The sequence below is a fragment of the Tenebrio molitor genome, chromosome 5 (assembly GCF_963966145.1).
Source record: "Tenebrio molitor chromosome 5, icTenMoli1.1, whole genome shotgun sequence".
Classification (NCBI taxonomy): domain Eukaryota; kingdom Metazoa; phylum Arthropoda; class Insecta; order Coleoptera; family Tenebrionidae; genus Tenebrio; species Tenebrio molitor.
Genome location: NC_091050.1, coordinates 11,119,132 through 11,130,953, shown reverse-complemented (window position 1 = coordinate 11,130,953; position 11,822 = coordinate 11,119,132). Strand labels below are relative to the sequence as shown.

Here is an 11,822-nt window from a genome sequence, read left to right as displayed (position 1 = left end):
TGCTTCGTTTTTAGTATCTGAAGACAATGTATCAAGTAAATGTTTTGGATTGCACTTATCTTTCGCCTCCAAGACATTGTGCAATTCAGCAAAATACATTGGAGTTTTCTTATTTTTTTCTCCTGTTTTATTCATGTGTCGTACATAAGGGTGGTAGATTTTATTTTGGAGGTTGGTGAATTTTTGTCGACACTTTTCACCGGCCTTTGGTCCTAGTTTAAAACCTGCTGCTTCCATTTCATTAGCAATGCTTTGCCATATGGTTACTGCAGTAGTTTTCCTATCGTCAAATTTAGCGGCATACTTCTCTCGTAGACTTAAAAGCAACAGAGTAGCCTCATGATCTTGTTCTGTTGGTTTTCCTTTACTGCACCAAACTATTGGGGTTTCTTTCGCCAAAACGTTCAAGTAACATGTACCAAAGTTACCAACTTACCTGGTAAGGTCGCAAAAATTCGCTTTTGGTAAACATCGCGCAAAAATTGTTATAACAGTCTATGAGTAATTATTACCAATCAAATCAGTTGCTTTTGTTTACATAACTTATATTTTTATTTTATGTGCTAATAGTGCTGTTGTTTAATTTTCCACTGTTTTGCTTAGACCAACAAAAAATATTTTCGATTTTTCCCCAATGTAAAAGGCAGGAAATAGCTTACAAATATTTTTTTACAGTGTTATAATTAGTGACGAATATATCTAAGAATTTTACAGAAGTTAATACATGTTTTATTATGCCTCTTGTGCCTTTGATGGTACCTAATAAAGAGACCTCTTAACATTGGTAGAAATCTACACTTTAATTTTTCATTCTATTTTTTCCAGAATTATGAAGGATGCAATTCAAAAATGAGCCAAGACACAATTTTACTTTAATTTTAATTTCTTGGAATGCGATTCACAATCAGAATTTTTATTGTTTTGACACTTAAAATAACGGAACAAGAGACAACGCCACCAATGCCACCAAAAACCAAAGTAACAAGAAATAGTTTTATCCAATCCTGACAGGCTGATCCATTACGTTGACAACTTCATTTATTGTTATTTATTAACAATATATAGGTGTCCCGAAAATGGCGCACTTCCGATGCACTACGGTGTAGCAGAGATTACCTACCATAAACGTGAGAAAAATGTTAAAAAAATTCTATTGGACTTATTTGCTGATTTGGCGGTCTTTGAAAGTGGTACTTAACAGGTCAATTATTTAGAAATAAATGTATTAAATTGTCATGAAAACTACCTTTAATCGTATATATTATCACAAAGTACAAGATCACTTCACTATCAATATCCGATTCTGCATAATAGAGAATTTAGAAGTTTAGGGAATCGTAAAAATTATCTTAAATTTACTAAGGCAACACTGCAAGGTAATGATGTACGAGTATATCTTTGTTTACAATGTACTATCATTTTTGCAATAATAGATTTTTTTGTCTGAAATTTTTTTTCCATATCTTTTTCATGTATAGGCCGTGCCAAACCCAAATAACCACCACCTGTTGAATTATGTTGGTAAAAACAAAATTACACTAAGTGTATAATGGCAATTTTGATATTACTAGGATGCTAGACCAATCAAATCTAAGTGTACAACCTTGCCGGTTGATTTTTTGGGTAGAATGCAGTGTTGGTGGTTATTTGGCTTTGGCAAAGACTATACATTTAAACATCCTCGATCAGGTAGTAAGTAGTGAGTGCGCCATTTTCAGGACACTCTGTATATATACTGGATAATTTATTAATTACTCTAGTTTATAGAAAGATTATTAAATATTTAATTCGAATTAAATTTAAATTTCAATGCACCCATAAATCCGAAACTTCGATTGGTTCAATTGCTCAATTATTTCTTTATTTACTAATCTTATTTCTCAAATACGTTAATTAAAATCAACAATCTGTTTACATTCTTTTGGTCACTGATCGCAAAATGTTTTTTTTTTTTATTTGTGGATATTTTAACGTCTCTTTCTTTTGCTCGTCGATAAGATGGTGAAAATACACTCAGTCAGTCAGATACATTTATTTCTAGCTTGTTTATATAATACATTTCATCTTACTATTAGGCAATAATAATAATTATACTCGTATAGTGCAAGGGCACTGTTGAGGATTAGGGCCTTTTCAGCGTTGGGACTATTACAAATTTGATGTTTTTTCATATATGAACTCTTCAAATTTGGGATCAACGGAAGTAAAACTGTATGTCAGTCTGGAGTTCTCACCATCGTCAAAATCATAAGCAAACACTCTCAAAACTTTACTGTTTTCTGGAAGACCCTCAGAAACTTTCGCTGAATACTCCAACTGATCAAAACTGGGAAGGTTATCGTTTATATCTGTCACTGTCACTTTGAAAGTACAAATATCTGCCAACTCCGGACGGCCATCATCGACAGCTCGAACTGTCACGTAGAGTTCTTTTTGTCTGGCTGGTTCGTCTCTGTCAAACGGTACCTACGTTTGTGGTGATTTCTCCCGTTTCGTTGTTAATTGCGAAATTGTACCAACTGGTGTTTCGATACTTCCACCGATCTTTGTCCGGATCGTCCGCTTGAACGTTTATGACGGGCGTCCTTCTATCTTGTTCCTCTTTGACTTCGGGGTTGTACGTTTCACAATCCTTGAAGATGGGTTTGTGGTTTTGGACGTGTGCATTGGGGTCATTCAACAGTGCCTGATTTTGAGATTGGGAATCTAAACTGTTGTCGACTATTTCATTTTGTGTAACCAAAGAGCCATCGTTGTCTTGAGCACTGCCAGTATATAAAACAAGAAAATGAAAACACAAAAACAACTTCATAGAGCCCATTTTGCCAAACTGCCACAATTGCTATTATCTATGATAGCGAGTCGACGGTCGTGTCGGTTGTAATTTTATCACTTGAACACATTAATTTTTTTCTAATTGCACTTTTTATTATTATTATTAGTCTGAAAACGCACGGAAATGACTGTACCGGCTCCATCTGTTCTAACTGTAAGTACTCGGTCATAAACTTGGTAGGTATATTGTTCTCGAAATTTTGGCTGCTTGTTGAATTTGTGTTCGACTTTTTGAATTTCAACTACCAATGTGTTATCTAAATCCAGAATTTTTAAATTATACCTAATCATTATTATTATACTACTTACAGAATTGTTTATTTTGAACCATTCCGTTTATTGGAATACCACTAAATTATCTTTCATGTCACATATGTTCTAATGTTTTTATTTGCATTCCATCATTTTTTATTTTCATCTCTTAACCAAATTTGCATTCAAAATTTGTAGAATCCTTGATACCTTTTCATTGATGCGTTAAAGCAAAACTTCAAGATACTACAACAATAATCTATAATAATCTCATATGAGGAAAATGTATATATTATAGCATTTTTTATATTATGGAAAATGGCATGGCAGTGCTAAAATTATTGATATCATTATTATTATTATCTGGCTGCGGCCTTAAATGTTTATATTATACCTAATCATTATTATTATACATACTTACAGAATTGCAATAGAGTTTAATTCTAAACTTTTGTTTCGCTGATCCGAATGTACGTAGAATGTTGTTAACAAATTAATTAGCACCAAGAATCTTCACTACCACTTTGACTTCCTTGTCCCAATGTCAGCAGGCACATCCGGTGCTTGCTTGTACAATATGCAAGCAGAAGGAAAATGGCATGGCAGTGCCTTGGTGTTTTTCCTGGAGTGCCTCCTAATATGCTTGATATTAAATTTCACGACTTGATGGTTCTATACCAACTCTTCCAGATTATCCCCTGTAAGTGCATCACATTGGATTTTGAGAAGAACATTTTTTTTCAAGTACCTTTTCTCTGTATAATGACCCTCAGAAGGGGTTTTGCGTTCGTTAACGCCCTGCGTAAATTATCGTCATTGTTGATGGGCAATAAGTCTTGGTCGCTTGGGTCTATGTATGAGACTATCGCCCTGCGTATAGCATTTTTTATATTATGGTATTGTCCACTCCTCGTCCAAATCAATTTCTACGTAAGTGTTAGGTTGATCCGGCAGATTGAAAATTTTCTTTGGATTACGATAAAACTTATTGATTATGTCGTCAACAGTAAGTCTGTTTTCGTCCACGGCATTTAGTAATAGTGGTAAGATAGTTTCTAAACCTGGAAAGCCTGGAGGAGGATTAGAACTAGTCTTTTCTGTCAACGTATGAGGAGCGTGATCCGTCGCAAAACAATCGATTACGTGTAAGTTGTCCCATAATACTTCCTGGTCCTCTTTAGCCATCAAAACTGGCCTCACTTGACTTTTGCAAACCCCAAGAATGTTAATATCGTCCGTGGACAAGAAAAGATGATGAAGACAAACCTCGCATGTTATATTCAAGCCCTTCTCTTTAGTCGCCTTGATTATAAGAATCTCTTCTTTTCTGGCCACGTGGCAAATATGAACTGGACGGTTTTGTAAGCTCGCCATTAAAATGATGGCGGAGCTTTTTTTGGCCAACTAGCCAAATGCTTTTGCCAAACATTCAAATCGTTTAGCCTTAACGCGGTAAAAGTTTCGTTTAGGTACATTTTTAAACCTGCAACCTCCGGAGCCAACTTGGGAATTTCAGAAGGGGTTTTTCGTGCGTTAACGCCCTGCGTATAGCATTTTTTATATTATGGAATGTGGCGTGGCAGTGCTAAAATCATTGATATCATTATTATTATTATTATCTGGCTGCGGCCTTAAATATTTATATCATACCTAATCATTATTATTATACATACTTACAGAATTGTTTATTTTGAACCATTCCGTTTATTGGAATACCACTAAATTATCTTTCATATCACATATGTTCTAATGCCAGAAATTTCACGTTGTCCCTCTGCGACAACGCAACCATTTTCTGTAAACCACCAGCGAGACGTACTGCCATTTTGGAACCGCCTTGATAAAGAAGTAAATTGTGCAATGTTGTAATGGCATAAAAGAGTACACTTTCAACGGGCGAACTCAGGAGCTTAACTAAAGCGGGAATGCCGCCACTTTTGCAGATGGCCAAGAGACCTTGACGATGGTGTGATAATTTGTGCAAAGTGCCGACTGCACCTTTGGTAGTTTCTAAGTCATTTGAATTTGAAATTGCTATCACTAAAGCGGCCATTTGCGGTTCATCTTGGCATGTCGTGAAGCTTCTTTCTTTGATAATAGGTGTACCATCATAGCACTACGGAATTGTAAAACATAATAACTGCCAACTTGGACACAATATTTTTCTTTACGAATCTCGCAACATTTACCTTCGTTTCGTGAATGTAACAGTTCTGCCAGTGGTGAAGTGGCCCCTTCTTGCTCTATCATTTCTGCGCCTTCTTTGTCAGCTGCCGGTTCACAGAGAACACCAGCGGCTACACGCTGGATGTTTTCAATGTCGTTGAATAGCAATTGAACAAAAATGGGACAAAAGTCTGCAGTACCGAACTATAATATTGTTCCGCTGAAAACTACTTCGTTAAGTTCATACAACTATGAAAAAGTGCAAACAAGCTTTACTTGTAATGCCTAGAATGAAAAAAATTCATCATCTGGAATGCAACATATGTAAAACAAGTACATCGATTAATTTTCTTCTTTACCAGAATGGTGGTTCTCTGGGCGATAGCTTACCTCTGGCAAAATAAGAATTTAGTCGATCCTTCGCCACTAGGATTAAACCCATGAATGGAGGTGAAAGATCCATTGGTCTTGACAAATATTTTGGATGAAACTGAACAGCTACGTAATATGGATGAGAGGGAAGTTCTAGAATCTCCATTCTTTCTGCATCTATGTCTACTCCAACAAATTTTAATCCCTGTTTCTTAATTTCTTCAATATATTTAGGATTGACTTTGTATGGCGTTCCTCAATTTGTTCCACATTTCCATAGAGGCGCTCTGTTGAATAAATATTTAAATACTGTGACTGCCTACTATTTTATTAACTTACTGATTTTGCTTTGAATATTCGGCTTAAAAAAGTAGTTCGTTTACCGAGCCTCATCGTTCCTCCCATGTCTCCGGTATTATGTTCTGGCATGTCAATAATCACAGCGTGTTCTACCGTGTGACTGCATTCTGCAGAATTGGCATCTTTTAAATTGAGCACGTTACGAGCAAATTCTATCACAGCAGTCTGGAAGCCCAAACAGATGCCCAAAAATGGTTTCATGTTCACACGGCACCATTTACACGCTTCAGTTTTACCCTCGACGCCACGTTTTCCAAAACCACCCGGAACTACGACACAACTGTAATCGATAGAAAAAAAATAATACAAATCACGGACAACTCCGGATTTAATTTAATGCAATACATAAAAAGGCGGTATACAGGGTGGTCCAACACTTACCATTTTTGCGATTACGCGGTTTCTAATTATCGAAAAAAATTTACGCTTGGCTAGGAAGAGACACACATTATGGAGCTATAAGCCTGTCCCATTATTTTATTTATTATCAATTGGGTTTCGCGTCAAAAGGCGATAAAGTGAAATTAATCAAAATTCAAAAAACAATTTTTAATCTAAATAGGTTCAAACTAATACAGAAAACAGAAATCTGAAAATAAAAAAAATTAAAACGCATCACATTGCCGATTTATTTGCAATTAAAGAAGGTGGCCGAACAACTGACAGGAATTTATGACGTATTTACACTAAGTGCCTAATCACAAACCAAACCAGAAGTAAGATTTACAATACCCCATCGCCAAACTGCAGGTACTTATCCTGTCAGGGCCGAACTCGACTATTTTACGCCTAGCAATTTCGGCAAACATTCTGAAGAAATTTTCAAATAAATTACGTAATGGAGTTGAAATTATTCAATATTCGGTTTTCTAAAATATCTATTTCTCATTTAAAGAAAAATCCTTTACTTGCTGCGAATCGTTTCTATCATAAACTGGAATTTCACCAGTACTGACCTGAAAAATGGTTTCGGGGGAGCCGACAGCCCTGCGTCAAAGAGATTTATTGGGGGGCCATCACATTACGAGCTGTCCTATTCAGCTCTACCATAAACGGTCTTGGATTCCAGCTTTCTTTAACTTGATATTTGATCGCAATTTTCAGTATTACCTAATTATAATTCAAAGTCGGAAGTGGATCAATCAAAAAGGTGAGGAGTTCTGTAACTAGTAGAGAAAAAAAAAGCTTTCAACATTTGGACCAATTTCATATTAAATCGCTATAAAGTTAGCTCCATCACAAAAATTTAATTGAAAAAAATTGATCATGCTCAATCATAGAATATTAATTGTAGATTGTGCCTACCGAGTTTCAGAATTTTTGGACAATTATTATTAATCGTGTAATCGCAAAAATGGTAAGTGTTGGACCACCCTGTAGAAAATCGTACAAAACTTAATTGTTCCAAATTCATTTTAAACATGAACACTTTAGGAATTTGATAAAAAGTCCTGCGATACATGCAAGATATTGTGTCATCTTTCTATTTTTTCCCCTGATATTTTTCAAAAAAGAAAAAATTAATAAATTAAGATCATTCGAGAGACCGCAGCGTTTGAAGAGCTACTTAAATTAAACAATTGAATACGTTTCACTTAAATTTAACTTAACAAGAAAACATGTCTGGGTGGTCCCAACAAAATTTATAAATAAACGAGTTAAATTAATAAATGATATTTTGTTTGAAGAGATCCCAAGGAACAAATAACGAAAAAAAAAAATTACAATAAATTATTATATCACCTTAGCGAGAAATGAATTTAGAACAAAATGAACCTTTTCTTCAGAATTTTCGAAGAAACTAATTTACTTTTACTTTAGTACAACAAATTAAATCTTCAATGCAAATAAAGTAGAAAACTAGAAGAATTAGAGAAATAATTTACCTTGTAGTAGTGAAACACGTGGTCTACTGAACCTGAATGTACCTCCAGCTACTTTGGAGATCAAACCCACAGACTAATAACATATATTGGTTATTACAATTATAATTACTTTGGCGAGTGGTGAATTTAAAACCAATTAAATGAAAAATTTTGAAAAGAACGTTTTCTTCTGATTTACTTTTAATTTAGTGCAAGAAATTAACTCTTCAATGCTAATAAAGTAGAAGAGTAAAAGAGTTAGAGAAATAATTTACCTTGTAATTATAAAATACGTGGTCACGGAAATAACTGCTGGAGGTACTGATCGTACCTCCAGCTACTTAGGAGATCAAACCCCGAGAGACCCTCTGTCACGGTTCCGCTTCCTTTTTCTCAAACACCCCACTTTCTCACCCCTACTCGACCAAAATGACCAATCCACTCTCTTAGATTCAAAATGGATTACTTCAGCCAATCGCGATAGCTCTTCCATATTTTTCAAGATTTTATGGTACCATTTTTGTTTTCCACCATAATTTTAAAGGTTTAAGATTATAATTTTGTTAGTAGGACCAGACCGACTCTATACGATTATAATTGTGCAAGGAGCACCTAAACTAACCGAAATATATCTCACTCGTACATTTCGTTTCTACAAAACTAAATTATGTTACTGTCACCTTTTTGTGTTTTCTACCAACTCATTTTCTGTTTGGTTTCGTTAAATGCAAAAGCAAACGACGACACCATTCGATTTTACATTTGACAAAAATGTGAGCTTTATAAAAAAAATAATATTCTAGTAAACGTTAATTTGATGTTTCTATCGATCGGAATTTGCCAACATCAGATTTGTTAATTCAATTTTTCCCTTATAATCAACTAAAATTCCCCAACATGTTTTTGACTGGGGCGATTTTCCCCAGTTGAACATTTATTATCTTTTCACGGACCCACGGCAAATTTCAAGGACGGTCGGCAAATTTCATTTGAGTACTAAATCACCATTATTGATCACCATTATTGTGCGGACAAAAATTTTGAGAAACATTAAAACGTACAACTGACGACAAATAATTCACTTCTAACAAATATTGATTTTAAGAATATGTACATATTTTGTTGGAATTATAGAGAAACGAAAAATGCTTAATTTAACGAAACTATTCGGACTATTGCATCGTTAAAATTTCCCAAACTCAAACTCAAGCACCCCCCAACTGCCATTCTTTCACCGCTGGGCCAGCATCATCCCCCGGAGTTCTCCTAGAGAACCCGGGCAACCTTCGGTGAGACACCATCGCCACCAGGCTTGAACCTCCTGGCGAGGTGATAATATGGTGGGACACGATCTAGAAGGACGCCCTGAGGCTGTCTAGACAGAAAAAACGCAAAAATTCCAGAAGTAGTTAAAGTGAACAATTACCATAGGGTGATATTACTAGTCCGCCATCTTGTCCATTTCTTTTACATTGATTTTCCTTATCAGACCTGGAGTGACCTCGTCAAGAAAGACGAGTCCCTCGCTCACGACACCTTTTTTTACATCAATTTCTTTCGCCGGGCCTCGCCGATAGTAACGGTTTTTCTCTCCCTAGGAAGAGATCTTTCAACCTCTCAACAAACCGAGTTTTTCATTTTCACATTTTCATTTTATTCCAGAATTATGAAGGATGCAATTCAAAAATTAGACAAGACTCAATTTTATTTTTATTTTAATTTCTGGCAATGCGATTCATAATCAAAGTTTTTACTATCTTAACACTTAAAATAACGGAACAAGAGGCAACGCCACCAAAAACCAATGTAACAAGAGCAACATCTAATAGAAAATATTCACTCCATGACATATCGACTCTTCGACTTCTTAAATGTTTGGCACCCTTGTGTCTGATCACGTGTTCAATCCACCAAATAGTTTTATCCAATCCTGATACAGGCTGATCCATTAGCACATCTCTTAGTCGTCTTGCGTTTGTCCTATATCTACAAAATAATTTAAAACATGTTATTCCAACTCAGACTTAAGTTAAGTACGTTTCGTTCGAGGCGACCTCCATTATCACTTCCTTCAACTCATTTTTGGTCATGATGGCGTGATCGATGCTTTGAGCAACTCCCTTCTGGACCAAGTGCATCACGTTCATTGGCTGATCAAGGAAAAATGGCATTCCGACAACAGGCACACCATGAATTACAGCTTCTTCGATTGACTGAAGACCACCTTGGGTAACAAACGCTTTAACATTCTTGTGACTCAAGACATCTTGTTGGGGCAACCATTTCCTCGCCATCACATTTCCAGATAGTTCTGGTAAATGATCAACATCCCATTTCCAGAGCACATTATATGGTAGTTCTGTCAAAGCCTCCGTTATAGTTTCTCTAAGGGAAAGGCTCAAATTACAAGTGTTTATATTTGATCCTAAACTGAAATAAACAACTCCTTGAGCACTGTCATCTAAAAAAGTCTGGAGGTCCTTTAAAAAGAAAATTAGTGACAGAAGTGTGACATTTAGTGTAGCTCACGTGAGGCAAAGGTTTCGTAGGTCGAGTGTGAATCTGTTGCATTTCCACAATTGCGGGGACATTTGGACGCACTGGATGGACAACTGGATTGGCACTTGTAAGGACTAAGCTTACGTGCTTTAGGATGTCTCCAATATAAGGACAGTCATTTCCAAAGTATTTCTTAGTTTTCTTATGATATTGGGGTAAGGCATACAAATTTACAAACAACCTCATCCATGTGTTATGAAACAATAGGACGAATTTTTCATACAAACCGACATTCTTCTTTAATTGCATTTGGGGTTCGAGAAGTATCTCTAGATGCGAGGGATTGCCTACAGCATCTTGAGCGTAGAAAGGCAGAGCTAAAGAGCTAACTCCAACTATTGGAACTTTGAAGCGACACCCAAAACTGTAGACCAAAGGATGAAGATTTTCCACTATGACAAGATCAAAACTGATGGAAGCATTTTGAAAAATTGTTTGCGAGCGATTCAGGACTTCTTCGACGAGCTCTCCGTAGTACTTGCTCACATACAAAAGAGTACTGAACATAAAATTGTCTTTGGACATTCGTATCGTTCGGTCGTGGTACTTCGTCGTGATTTCACGAAGAATTGGAAATTCAAATTCGGTGAGATTGATTAGATTTGGGTTTTTTAGTGAGTTTGGTGTTAACGTTGTCACTTGGTGACCTCGAAGTGACAGGTGTGCACTAATCGACTGGTGAACGGCGAGATGACTATTTGATGGAATAGAAGAAACGTAGAGGATTCTTGCAGAACGCGAGACAGATAGACAACTCACTAAAAAAACAGCAAGCAAGAACATGGTGGCTCTTGAACTAAATTTTGTTTTAAAGGTTCAATTTTGTTATTCATGACGTGTTTATCAGTAAGCTGTTTTCATAGAAGCTACCTGCGTAATAACTTGGGTAAACTTAAAGAAACAATTTAAACTGTTTATTTTCGAATAATGTGCATTACATTTGCATGAAATTAAAATAACTCGTGACAATCAGACTGGTGGAACGATTTTGGAACATGCAAATTATTAATTAATGACGGGAATTATAACGATGTTTCACGGTAAAAAAAACAAAAACAAAATGCAGTTCTAAATCCTTAAATGAAGTTAAATGAGTTAAAGAAATCAAGTGAGTGCGAGAGAGATAAATGTCGTAGAGGGGAGCAGAACACAAACATAACTGTATTGAAAGTATTGAATCAGCACATCAATCTATGTACAAAGTCCATTTTAACTAATAATGCTTTTGGTGATTGTGAAATTATATTAATTAATTGAGCTCTGTCCAAGGGTTTGAAAGACAATAGGACTGACGCCAGTAATAAGTTGGTGCAAGGGGTGCGAAAGGAATAGTGCGCGACGCACCTGCCCTTGCTCCAAATATTGTTACAGGTCTAGATCAAAGGTGTGCAATGGGTACTAATGACAACGCAG

The 11,822-nt window shown here is 35.9% G+C and overlaps 1 long non-coding RNA gene across 1 annotated transcript; it reads right to left on the bottom strand.

Annotated features, from left to right (window-relative positions):
• Window positions 1–2,022: 2,022 nt before the first annotated feature.
• Window positions 2,023–8,216, bottom strand: LOC138131653 (uncharacterized). Its single transcript, XR_011159869.1, has 8 exons — window positions 8,126–8,216; window positions 5,965–6,265; window positions 5,277–5,912; window positions 4,765–5,203; window positions 3,836–4,672; window positions 3,509–3,785; window positions 3,145–3,333; window positions 2,023–3,092 (listed from the first exon to the last, which is right to left on the bottom strand). It is a non-coding gene; the product is annotated as an uncharacterized lncRNA (long non-coding RNA).
• Between the last annotated feature and the right edge of the window lie 3,606 nt (window positions 8,217–11,822).